The following is a 13,640-nucleotide window of genomic DNA, read 5'->3' on the forward strand; positions in this document are numbered from 1 at the left end:
AAAAGGCCAATCCAATTCTGGGCTGCATCAATAGGAGTATAGCATCTAGATCAAGGGAAGTAATAGTGCCACTGTATTCTGCTCTGGTCAGACCTCACCTGGAGTACTGTGTCCAGTTCTGGGCACCACAGTTCAAGAAGGACACTGACAAACTGGAACGTGTCCAGAGGAGGGCAACCAAAATGGTCAAAGGCCTGGAAACGATGCCTTATGAGGAACGGCTAAGGGAGCTGGGCATGTTTAGCCTGGGGAAGAGGAGGTTAAGGGGTGATATGATAGCCATGTTCAAATATATAAAAGGATGTCACATAGAGGAGGGAGAAAGGTTGTTTTCTGCTGCTCCAGAGAAGCGGACACGGAGCAATGGATCCAAACTACAAGAAAGAAGATTCCACCTAAACATTAGGAAGAACTTCCTGACAGTAAGAGCTGTTTGACAGTGGAATTTGCTGCCCAGGAGTGTGGTGGAGTCTCCTTCTTTGGAGGTCTTTAAGCAGAGGCTTGACAACCACATGTCAGGAGTGCTCTGATGGTGTTTCCTGCTTGGCAGGGGGTTGGACTCGATGGCCCTTGTGGTCTCTTCCAACTCTATGATTCTGTGATTCAAAGACAGAGGTCCCCTGGCTGGGTTGGGACAATATGGAATGGGGGGTGGGACTCCTATCTCTTAAAAGGTAAAGGGACCCCTGGCCATTAGGACCCCGTGAGGAGCCTCGCTGCAGCATTCTGCACTCGCTGGAGCTTCTGGGTCAGCTTCAAGGGCAGCCCCGCGTAGAGAGAATTACAGTAGTCAAGTCTGGAGGTGACGGTCGCATGGATCACTGTGGCCAGGTCAGGGCGAGAAAGGTAACTGCTTGATATGGCGGAGATGGAAAAATGCCACCTTTGCTGTGGCTGCAACCTGCGCCTCCATAGAAAGGGAGGCGTTGAAGGTTACACCCAAGCTCTTGATGGAAGACGCTGGCACCAATTGAGCCCCCGCAAGAGATGGGAGTGGGTTAAACCACAGAGCCTAGGGTGTGCCGGTCAGAAGGTTGGCGGTTTAAATCCCCACGATGCGGTGAGCTCCCATTGCTCAGTCCCTGCTCCTGTCAACCTAGCAGTTCAAAAGCACGCCAAGTGCAAGTAGATAAATAGGTACCACTCTGGCGGGAAGGTAAACGGCGTTTCCGTGCGTTGCTCTGTTTCGACAGAAGCGGCTTAGCCATGCTGGCCACATGACCTGGAAACTGTACGCCAGCTCCCTCAGCCAATAAAGCGAGATGAGCGCCACAACCCCAGAGTTTGCCACGACTGGAGCTAACGGTCGTTGTTGTTTAGTCGTGTCCGCCTCTTCGTGACCCCCTGGACCAGAGCACGCCAGGCACTTCTGTCTTCCACTGCCTCCCGCAGTTTGGTCAAACTCATGCTGGTAGCTTCGAGAACACTGTCCCACCATCTCGTCCTCTGTCGTCCCCTTCTCCTTGTGCCCTCCATCTTTCCCAACATCAGGGTCTTTTCCAGGGAGTCTTCTCTTCTCATGAGGTAACCTTTTAAGAGACCCCCTAGGGTAATCTAGTCCAACCCCCTGCCATGCCTGTGTCGAAGCAAGCAAACCCTGGACTGAGATTTCCATCTGACCTCTTTAAAAATCTCCCAAGGCAGGAAAGCCCATCTTTCGCCGGAATATCATTTCTTGCCCTTTGAATCTGCTGGTTCGGGTCCTCCCCGCTCCATCCAGCCCGTCTGCTGTTTTTTGAGGGTGGCAATTTGGCCGCAACAACAGCCTTGCAAGGCTGGCTCCTTGGCAACTGAACAGTTGCCCAGGAGAGCGTTGCCATTCCTGTGCTGCGCCAGGAGGGGGCAGCGCCGCACAAGGCAGAAATCCACCTCCGGGGACCATTTTAGCTGCATCCATTCAAAAGCAAAAATAGAGCTCTTATGAATGGGAGATGCAGGATTGTAAAAAAAAGGGGGGGAGACATGGGGTGAATGGAAGTGGAGGACACAGCTTGCCTTTGCTGCTGCCAAATCCCTGCTCCCCCGCCATAACGAAGTCTTGAGAGTCCCCCACCCTCAAGAAATTGGGTTTTTTCCCTTCTATGAAGGGGGGGGGGCTGAGCCAAGACACCCCACAACCTCCTTTATATGAAAGCTCTGTGCAAAGCAGACTCCACACACGTCTTCTGCACTGGGCAATCTGGCACCCTCCAGATATTCTTCGCTGTCTTTTTTCCCCTGCAACGAGTTTGATGGGGGGGGGTCACGGTTCTTCCCCCCTCCCTCATTTAACCGTCACAACAACCTTGCGAGGTAGGCCGGGTTGAGAGGCAGCAGGCCAGTGAGCTTGCTTCAGGGTAGCAGAGGGGGGATTCGAACCCTGGGCTCTCCTGCCTCCGACACAGGCCGAGAGGTGGTAGCTGAGTCAGGATTCAAATCCAGGTGCCAGTCCAGCCCTCTACCATGGGTAGGCAAACTAAGGCCCGGGGGCCAGATCCGGCCCAATCGCCTTCTAAATCCAGCCCACGGACAGTCCAGGAATCTGTGTTTTTACATGAATAAAATATGTCCTTTTATTTGAAATTCATCCCTGGGTTATTTGTGGGGCCTGCCTGGTGTTTTTACATGAGTAGAATGTGTGCTTTTATTTAAAATGCATCTCTGGGTGATTTGTGGGGCAGAGGAATTTGTTCATTCCTTCCCCAAAATATAGTCCGCCCACAAGGTCTGAGGGACAGTGGACCGGCCCTCTGTTGAAATAGTTTGCTGACCCCCCTGCGCTAACCACTAGGCCACGCTGCCTGGGAGCTGTAGCCCAAAGCACCCGGAGGGTGCTACGTTGGCGATGGCAGGATGACTTTGCCACATTGTGGGGAGGGGGGAGCGGGGGGAGGAAAGGGAACGGAGCCCAGCTTTCCTCCTCTCACCCGAATCGTCCCGTTCTTCCACATCCCCTAGTCGGTGGGCGCTGCCAAGTTCCTTCTGCAAAGAGCAGTCTGGCATTCTGCCCTTCCTTCGACCTTGAAGTAGCCCTGATGGGGAGGCAGCTTTTGCAGGGACAGGAGGAAAAGGAGCCTGGTTTTCATTTTATTCCGCCTCGTCTCGTTCTGTTTCTTGCACGCTCGGCCCGCCTCGCAAGGTTGTTGTGTCGAGCTTTTTGGAGGGAAATAATAACCAACAATAACAATTCGTACCCCTGCCCATCTGGCTGGGCAGCTTCCAACATATATAAGAACATCATAAAACTTCCCTATATATATATAATTTCTGCAGTTTGTTAAAGTCTGGAGTCGCTTGGGGAGATAAGAACAAGCTTTGTTCCCGAGAGCTAAGCTATGGTGGATTATGAATGCGATAAATAAGCAATATCATGTCAGAAAAGGCCATTTTGCACGCGAGTGGTCTTATTTTTAATAATAATAGTAATTATTATTATTATTATTATTATTATTATTATTATTTATACCCCGCCCATCTGGCTGGGTCTCCCCAGCCACACTGGGCGGCTTCCAACAAAGTATTAAAATACAGTGGTCTGTTAAACATTAAAAGCTTCCCTAAACAGGGCTGCCTTCAGGTGTCTTCTGAAGACATCTTATTTAATGTTGTTATTATCGGTGCAAAATGCAAATACAAAAACAGTCTGGAGGATCCCTAAATATTGCGGTTTTGTGTGTTTTACTGCAGTTAAAGCCCATCTTTTTCTCCAAGGTGTTCAAAGTTGCATTTAAATCCCTAAATAGCGGGTTGCTCTGAGAGAGGCAGCGACTGTCGAGTGGGGCATTCGAACCCAGGTCTCTCCCAGGTCCTAGCAAGGCACTCTAAGCATCCTGCCACACCAAGGACCGCAACGCTTTGTAACACACAGACACACACCCAACATTTTAAAAAGCAAACAGGCACTACACAATTCAGGCCCTTTCCCCTTACTCTTGGGTGACCTGTGGGGCTGGTTTACGCATTCAAAAGCATTTCTGTACAGCTTAATATTAATACACAATTCTGTGGGTTTGCAACAGGGAGGGAAACTAAGGTGAAAACAGTTAAAAGAGCATTTTAGCAAAAGGATAAAATAGGAACAGGTTTAAAATGATATCAGAGCTTTAATGAGGGTGAAAGAGGAGAGCGCAAAATATGGTCTGAAGCTCAACATCAAAAAAACGAAGATCATGGCCACTGGTCCCATCACCTCCTGGCAAATAGAAGGGGAAGAAATGGAGGCAGTGAGAGATTTTACTTTCTTGGGCTCCACGATCACTGCAGATGGTGACAGCAGCCACGAAATTAAAAGACGCCTGCTTCTTGGGAGGAAAGCAATGACAAACCTAGACAGCATATTAAAAAGTAGAGACATCACCTTGCCGACAAAGGTCCATATAGTTAAAGCTATGGATTTCCTAGTAGTAATGTATGGAAGTGAGAGCTGGACCATCAAGAAGGCTGATCGCCGAAGAATGGCTGCTTTTGAATTCTGGTGCTGGAGGAGACTCTTGAGAGTCCCATGGACTGCAAGAAGATCCAACCTCTCCATTCTGAAGGAGATCAGCCCTGAGTGCTCACTGGAAGGACAGATCCTGAAGCTGAGGCTCCAAGACTTTAGCCACTTCATGAGAAGAGAAGACTCCCTGGAAAAGACCCTGATGTTGGGAAAGATGGAGGGTGCAAGGAGAAGGGGACGACGGAGGACGAGATGGTGGGACAGTGTTCTTGAAGCTACCAGCATGAGTTTGACCAAACTGGGGGAGGCAGTGGAAGACAGGAGGGCCTGGCGTGCTCTGGTCCAGGGGGTCACAAAGAGCTGGACACAACTAAACGACTCAACAACAACAACAATTTGCTTTCTTGCCAATTTGCCCCTCTCCCCACCCCACAAAAGTTGTGCCTCGGATCTTCTCATTGCCCCCCCCCCCAGGAAAAAACAAAAACACCCACCGCCCAGGCTACACTGGAGAAAACAGAAGGTAGCAGGAGGCCGTGGGAGTATTTATAGTCCTGCTATAAATACAGTATGGTGCCTCTCTTTGCAGAGACCACAGGCCAGTGGGAAGCCGGGGGGGGCGCTTGAGAGATACTGTCTAAAGCCCCCCTCCCTCCACAAAGGCCAGATAATCCCACCCCACCCCAAGGAAAATCCCATAAGCTGCTGCTCTTCCCCTGTCCTTGTAGAAGGATTAGTCGGGGTTAACGCTTTCGGCCCTGGAAGTTGGGGAGGCTGCACGGACAGAGGGACATTTTGGGTGGGGTCTTTTTTTTTTGGGTAGGGTGGGGGTTTGGGGACATGTGTGGTGGAGCCATGTGCAGCCATGATGTGCCCCTGTGGGTTTGCCTTTGTTACTGGAGAAATCTGAGGGCTCCTTTGGACGAAAAACAAGGACACCAGCCAGGAATACCAGAGCAAAACAGCAGCCAGTAGGCTTGGTCTTGATTGAAGATTGTCGCGACAGGACTCCCACCTGCCACCAGGTGGAACAAGATGGAAGCCCCGAACAAAAGAGCCCCCAAAGTTTTATTAGCTGCTAATCCCCATGTTACACCCCCCAAAACTACATCACAGTTACATCATGAAAGGGGAGGTCTGGTGGCCATAATCTGAGCATCCTGGACCCTGCCCCATGGTTCTCCTTGCCTTCCACCAAACACCCATCAAGTGAAACAAAAGAGATATTTACATTTCCCTGTTTCCCAGCCAAGTGAATCCCACCCTTTTGTCTTCATCTGGATTTGTTATTTCTGGAATGGCTACCTGTCTGGCACTCAGGTATCAGGATGCCAGGGATTATCACTCAGGTAGAGGGGCTGCTGAGGAGCTGAGCTCACATGTCTATATGAATTTCTGAAGTTTTCCCAGTTAGCCAGTACACAGATACATTTATCAGTGAATTTGGTATCGTGCAGCAAACATTGAATATATAGGAAGAAACTGTGATGAAGTGTTTTGTGGGGACAAATCACAAAAGTCACAAAAGCAATTGTGCTGGTTTTGGTAGTGGGCTGTATGTGCATGATATCTGCTGGAGGGGCAACACCCCCCCCCACCTATACATAAATTCCTGCAACACCTTTTTGCAGAGATGTTTTTGTTTCATTTAATAAGACACAGAACCAGTGCTCCCCCCCCCAAAAAAAAATGTTTAGGGGTACTTTCATTTTCCTGCTCATATTGAAATACTGACCCTCAATGACATGGGTAGGCAAACTAAGGCCCAGGGGCCGGATCCGGCCCAATTGCCTTCTCAATCCGGCCCACAGACGTTCCGGGAATCAGCGTGTTTTTACATGAGTAGAACATGTCCTTTTATTTAAAATGCATCTCTGGGTTATTTGTGGGGCCTGCCTGGTGTTTTTACATGAACGCATCTCTGGGTTATTTGTGGGGCTTGAGAATTCGTTCATTTCCGCCCTCAAAATATAGTCTGCCCCCCGACAAGGTCTGAGGGACAGTGGACCGGCCCCCTGCTGGAAAAGTTTGCTCAATGAGGCCAAACTTAGATTCACAAAATGTTTGGGGGTATGCGTCCCCCTGTGTCACCCCCCCCCCAAAAAGCACTGCAGAGAACAGTTATAACAGGTGGAAATTAAGAGATCATAGCATCAGGTTGGAAGGGGCGACATGGGTCATCTAGTCTAACCCCCTGAAATGGAGGAAATTTTTTTTGCACAAAGCGGGGCTCAAACCAATAACCCTGAGATTAAGAGCATTGTGCTCTATTGACTGAGCTATCCTTCTGAAAAAGCGAAAATATAAAACAGTTGCTCATGGGTTCATAGAACAAATGTCCCAGGGAATAATATTGGCATTTTCTGATCGTCAAATGTAGTTTCAGGTTTGCCCGGCTTGTGACGAGGGCAGTCTGAAAATGATGATTCTGTTGCTTAAGAAATAATCAATAATCAATCTATAAGGCCACGACCATTTGGTTTTTTTGTAACTTAGCAACCCACAAACATAGTATTAGTATAATAGAATAGGGCACATATCCACAATACAAATATAAAGGAATGTCCAATCGTATAAAGAGAGAATTATTGTCTTGTCAAATTATTATCTAGTCATGATCTCAAATTATGTGTGATTTTCTCCATTATTGCTCTATACCAGAATGAGTGGCGCCAAGGGCTCAGTGTACGATTTCCAGCTGTTTTGGGTTGAGCTGCAATTATTATTTGAGCCAGCAAGATAAGCGTAATACCAGTTATTTTGACAACGCATCAACATTGCCATCGTCAAAAATCTTTAGCGGAATTCATTTTGGACAGCAGACAGACGTTCCTCTGGTAATACTTATCGCTTTCTGTCAGAATTGAATCCCAAAAATCTCACGCCAACATAAAGGTAAAGGGACCCCTGACCATTAGGTCCAGTCATGGCCAACTCTGGGGTTGCGGCGCTCATCTCGCTTTACTGGCCGAGGGAGCCGGTGTACAGCTTCCAGGTCATGTGGCCAGCAGGACTAAGCCGCTTCTGGCGAACCAGAGCTGCGCACGGAAACGCTGTTTACCTTCCCGCCGGAGAGGTACCTATTTATCTACTTGTACTTTGACGTGCTTTCGAACTGCTAGGTTGGCAGGAGCAGGGACCGAGCAACAGGAGCTCACCCCGTCGCGGGGATTTGAACCGCCAACCTTCTGATCGGCAAGTCCTAGGCTCTGTGGTAATATGACTCAATACCTTGAGGAGCAGCAGGGCAGGCGTCTATAGCACAGGCGCTGCTTATAACACAGCAGCAGCAATGAGTGTAAGCTCCACCAGGTGAATTTCAGCCTGTTGGTTAGCATCGGAGCAGGAGAGGCGACGGCAGTGATAGCCATACTGTTTCTCCGGTGAAAGAGTTGGGAACATTCTGTGCTGAAAGCCTTGACGACACCCCCAGCCACAACACCCCCCTCCCCAAACGGTCTTGCTCCTTCCATTCACAAAAGCCTGGCGGTTTCTGGGCCAGGTGCCAGGAGAGAGAGAGAAAGAGACTGATTCTGCAAGGATTTTATTTTCATTTATGTGGTCCAAAGAGTGCCATCTCCATACAGGCGAGGCTCTGGGGCGGGGTGGGATGGGACCCCAAGATTTACAGAAGCACGGGAAATATTTAGCGAGGGCTAAGCATGCTCAGCGGGAACAGAATAAGACCCTAACTCTGGGCTGCGTGAAAAGGGACTTTATTTTTTCGTCTGGCCAGAACTTTGCAGCGTTCAGCTTCACTGAATGCCTAGTACAGTGGTACCTCGGGTTACATACGCTTCAGGTTACATACGCTTCAGGTTACAGACTCTGCTAACCCAGAAATAGTGCTTCAGGTTAAGAACTTTGCTTCAGGATGAGAACAGAAATCGTGCTCCGGCGGCGCGGCAGCAGCAGGAGGCCCCATTAGCTAAAGTGGTGCTTCAGGTTAAGAACAGTTTCAGGTTAAGAACGGACCTCCGGAACAAATTACCGGTAAGTTCTTAACCCGAGGTACCACTGTATTGGGGGAGAGAGAGAGAGAGAGAGAGAGAGAGAGAGAGAGAGAGAGACTGATTATTGGAAAGCCAGGGGAGGGAGGGAGGCCTGGATATCCAGGACGAGGCAAGGGCTGGCTGGCAATAATCACCTCATCCCATGCTGCAACATTTTGTTGCAGCTTCTACTTCAGCCTTAACAAAATGCCCATTCCCCCTGCACACTCACCCCCCCCCACAGTCTTTTTTTTACTTACCAGAGTGGCACATGCTCTGGTTATTTCCTGCTTGGACTGCTGCAATGCTCTCTACGTGGGGCTACCTTTGAAGGTGACCCAGAAACTGCAACTAATCCAGAATACGGCAGCTAGACTGGGGACTGGGAGACCACATAATACCGGTCCTGGAAGACCTCCATTGGCTCCCAGTACGTTTCCAAGCACAATTCAAAGTGTTGGTGCTGACCTTTAAAAGCCCTAAACGGCCTCAAACCTGAAGGAGCGTCTCCACCCCCATCGTTCTGCCCAGACACTGAGGTCCAGCGCCGACGGTCTTCTGGCAGTTTCCTCAGTGTGGGAAGCCAAGTTACAGGGAACCAGGCAGAGGGCCTTCTCAGTGGTGGCACCCTCCCACCAGATGTCAAGGAAATAAACAACTATCTGACTTTTAGGGGGAAAAAACTTTTAGGGAAGTTTTTAATGCCTGATGTTTTATTGTATTTTTAATATTTTGTTGGGTGCTGCCCAGAGTGGCTGGGGAAACCCAGCCGGATTGGCGGGGTGTAAATAACAAATTATTATTATTATTAGTATTACAAAGTGACTTTTCACAACTGATGCTTTTCTTATCATGAAATAGGACTCTTCCTTCAGGGAGAAAGCCAGATGAATTAGTTTTGAGTTTTAGCAAGGTCTACACAGGCTGGGGGTGGCTCGGCAGTTTTGAGACAGGTGATTTCCCCCAGCCCTACCTAGGGAGGCCATCATGGACTGAACTTAGGGCTTGGTGCCCCCTAAACCTCTTCCCGGGATCCACTGCCCTGCAACCCATAACCGCTCCCCTCCATTGAGGTATGGACCACTCACAAGCTTTTAACTTATCTGAATTAATTTCAAGATGTATTTTAATTCATTGATGTCTGTTTTTATGCATATTGTGTTGTTTTTATGATGCTAGCAGTTCTTGGCCGGGGAGGGCGGGATACAAATATATTATTGGTTACAGATAGGTAGCCGTGTTGGTCTGCCAGTATCTGAAGTGTTGGTCTGCCAGTATCTGAAGTTGGTCAGTGTATCTCAAGAAGTGTGCATGCACACGAAAGCTCATACCAAGAACTGACTTAGTTGGTCTTTAAGGTGCTACTGAAAGGAATTTGTTTTGTTTTAAATATATTATTATTATTATTATTATTATTATTATTATTATTAATGCCATCTCCAACTCCACGAAAGATTCCACCAGCGGTGTCTCCGAAAAATTCTACACATCACTTGGGAAGACAGGCGAACTAATACCATTGTACTGGAAGAAGCAAAGGTCACCAGTGTCAAAGCAATGATTCTTCAACATCAACTTCGTTGGACTGGCCATGTTGTGAGGATGCCTGATGATCGTCTTCCAAGGCAACTCCTCTATTCCGAACTTAAAAATGGAAAGCGTAATGCTGGTGGTCAACAAAAGAGGTTCAAAGGCTGTCTCAAGGCAAATCTTTAAAAAGTTAGTATAAACACCGACAACTGGGAAACACTGGCCTGCGAGCGCTGCAGTTGGAGAGCAGCCTTGACCAAAGGTGTCGTGGGCTTTGAAGACACTTGAACTCAGGACGCAAGGGAGAAATGTGATAGGTGGAAGGCACGCTTGGCAAATCCACACGGTGATCAACTCCCGCCCGGAAACCTATGTCCCCACTGTGGAAGGACGTGTGGGTCCTGAACTGGCCTCCACAGTCACTTACGGACTCATTGTTAAAACCGTGTGTTTATGGAAGACAATCTTACTCGGCTACGAGGGGTCGCCAAAGAAGAAATCTGGGCACAATTCTAAGCGCTGGTTGTGACCTACAAATCCCTATCTGGCTTAGGCTCTCTGAAGGACCATATTCTCCCCCATGAATCTGCCCAGGCCCCCAGAAGACGACCCCCTCCCCACCAGGCTGGGCTCCATAGCCGCTAGCGACTCCTGCTAGCCAGTCTGGGGTGAAATCGATTGGGTAATTGTTCATGAACGAGGACGCTTTATGTTGGCATCGATCTGCCTCTGGCAGGGGATTTTTTTATTTATTTGTTTTTGCCGCGTTGGGTGGGGCCGGAGTTTTGACTGCGAAGGAGAGGGGGGTGTCTGATGCAGGAGGGATGTTGGTGGCAGAGATTTGGGCGGGTGGACGTGGCAAGGAGAGACTAGCAGCAGGGCACAGCGCCAAGCCGAAATGCATTTCATGACTCCGCAGAGCCGAGGGCATGTGAGGCCGCAGCAAAATGAGAGCTTTCCCCCCTCCTCCTCCTCCTCTTCTCTGCCTTCTCTTTCCCCCAGTCTGGCATCAAGCAGCAACGCGGCTGAGAAGCAGAGGGTGGCAAGGGGCCAGCTGGGCAGTCAGACAAAATGCAGCCTGAAAGCCCCTGGGGAATATAAGCTGCGGGCAGGCGGGGAGGCTGGTTGGTAAAGCGCAAGCCGCATTAAAACGCGCACACACACAAACGCGCACACACACAAGCTGCCTGTCTGTCTCACAATCTGGAAGGTTGCAGGCGAGCCAGGCCTGCAACGAAATGTTGCAGTGCGCAGTGGGGGGTCATGCCCGCCAGCTCGCCCGCATCCTAGGATTGTAGAATGGCAGAGTTTTGGAAGAGGGCACCCGGCAAAGCCGGAAGTTGGGAAATTCAGGGCAGGTAAAAGAAAGCTCATCTTCGCACAGTGCGGAGTTCGACTGTGGAACTCCCTGCCACAGGAAGCCACCAACCAAAGTTTCATGGAGTTGTAGTGTTGGAAGGTCCTGTCCAACCCTCTACAAAGGGTCTGGTCCAGGTGGGCCGTTGGCCTGATCCAGGTCTCTCATTGCGTCCTAATGATACCCCAGCCGGCCACTTTTGGGGAAAGTGTAGGGGAAAATAGAAATGAGGGAAATAAAGGCAAAGTAATGTCAATGACACAACAATTAAAATTATAGTAATAACAATGAAGTCACACTTTGAGGAAAGCAAGTCCATTTTTGTTTAATGTTTGTTAATATATGCATTGTCTCTTATTGTTTTTCTTTTTCTTTCCTTCTTTCTTTTTCATCTTTTTTCTGTGTTGTGATTTGTTGTAATATGCAATAAAATCAATACATTAAAAAAAAAAAGGAATAAGGTGGTGGGGAGAAACCTCAGCCGGCCAAAGGAGCGCTGAGCATGCGCACAATGTGGTCTGTTGCCAATGCAGGGAACATAGGAAGTAATGGAATATCCTGGAAGAGGGTTCGGGGTGTCTGGAACCTGGAGAAGAGGAGACACAGAAGAGCTGCCATACGTCTGGAATTTCAGACATAATCCGGAATACTGCAGTTGGAAGCAGTGTTCATGCAAAAGCTGGCTGAACGTCTGTGAAGCTGGCTAAATCTCAGTGTTGTTTTTGCTGATTTTCCGTAAAAACTGATAGAAACTCAACAGCTTTGCCAAGAAAAGCTCCGCAATGGTTGCGTTGGGGTTTTCACTTTGTGAAATACGGCAAATCCTACCTAAGTGGGATCCTACCTAAGTGACAAACCTAGATAGCATCTTAAAAAGTAGAGACATCACCTTGCCAACAAAGGTCTGTATAGTTAAAGCCATGGTTTTCCCAGTAGTGATGTATGGAAGTGAGAGCTGGACCATAAAGAAGGCTGATCGCCGAAGAATGGATGCTTTTGAATTCTGGTGCTGGAGGAGACTCTGGAGAGTCCCATGGACTGCAAGAAGATCCAACCTCTCCATTCTGAAGGAAATCAGCCCTGAGTGCTCACTGGAAGGACAGATCCTGAAGCTGAGGCTCCAATACTTTGGCCACCTCATGAGAAGAGAAGACTCCCTGGAAAAGACCCTGATGTTGGGAAAGATGGAGGGCACAAGGAGAAGGGGACGACGGAGGACGAGATGGTGGGACAGTGTTCTCGAAGCGACCAGCATGAGTTTGACCAAACTGTGGGAGGCAGTGGAAGACAGGAGTGCCTGACGTGCTCTGGTCCAGGGGGTCACGAAGAGTCAGACATGACTAAACGACTAAACAACAACAACACCTAAGTGGGGAGAGGATAGCTGCCTTCAGATAGCCGAAGACATGGATGGCGATGAGCAGTCAGAAGGAAAAGTCTGGGGAGACGTCGGAAGCTGAAGAGGTCACAGGGTTTGGGAGAGTTTGTGTTGGAGAGAAGTCCAGAATCGGAGGCAGAAGAACAAAGGAGAAGATGAGGGAGGCAGAGAGGAGTTCGGCTGGGGAAGAGTCGCGAGTATCTCCCCCTCCTGCTGCGACCAACTCCTTTCCCCTCTGGTCTCCCAGAACCAGAAGAGGCGTGAAAAGGGCGGAGGATAGGTTGGCTGCGGGCAGGCGCAGTCTCTGAATGCTTGGGGAAAACCCTGGACAATAGGGGACTGAGATGGCTATGGGGAGACAGGGACCTATAATATTGGCAACTGATCCATGGGTGGGGGGCAAGTTCTTGCGCTCATTAGGCCTGACTGCCCATCAAGTCTGTGCCGATCCTGTTCTTGCTAATAATAATAATAATAATAATAATAATAATAATAATAATAATAATAATTTTTATTTATACCTCATCCTCTCCAGCCAAGACCGGGCTCAGGGCGGCTAACACCCAATATAAAACAAATTGATTGAAATACAACTTAAAAACAAGATTAAAATAAAACATTAAAACATTCAAATACAGCCTCATTTCAATGGAAACTCAAATCAAAAACTTTTTGGGGGATGAAAACGTCAAGTCTTCACCAAGGCTAACTTTCCAGACTGGTCCTACATGGGCCAGAAAAAAGCCAGGAAAGTCCCCAAATAGGAGTTCCGTCACAGGAGGAGAAAGGGAAAAAGAAAGAGGGGGAGGGAATCAAATTGATTCCAAGCCGAAGGCCAGGTGGAACAACTTTGTCTTACAGGCCCTGCGGAACAAAGTTAAATCCTAAAGGGCCCTGGTCTCATGAGACAGAGCGTTCCACCAGGTCGGAGCCATCACTGAGAAGGCCCTGGCCCTGGTTGAGGCT

The sequence above is a fragment of the Podarcis erhardii genome (assembly GCF_964252035.2).
Source record: "Podarcis erhardii genome assembly, chromosome: 13".
Classification (NCBI taxonomy): Eukaryota; Metazoa; Chordata; class Lepidosauria; order Squamata; family Lacertidae; genus Podarcis; species Podarcis erhardii.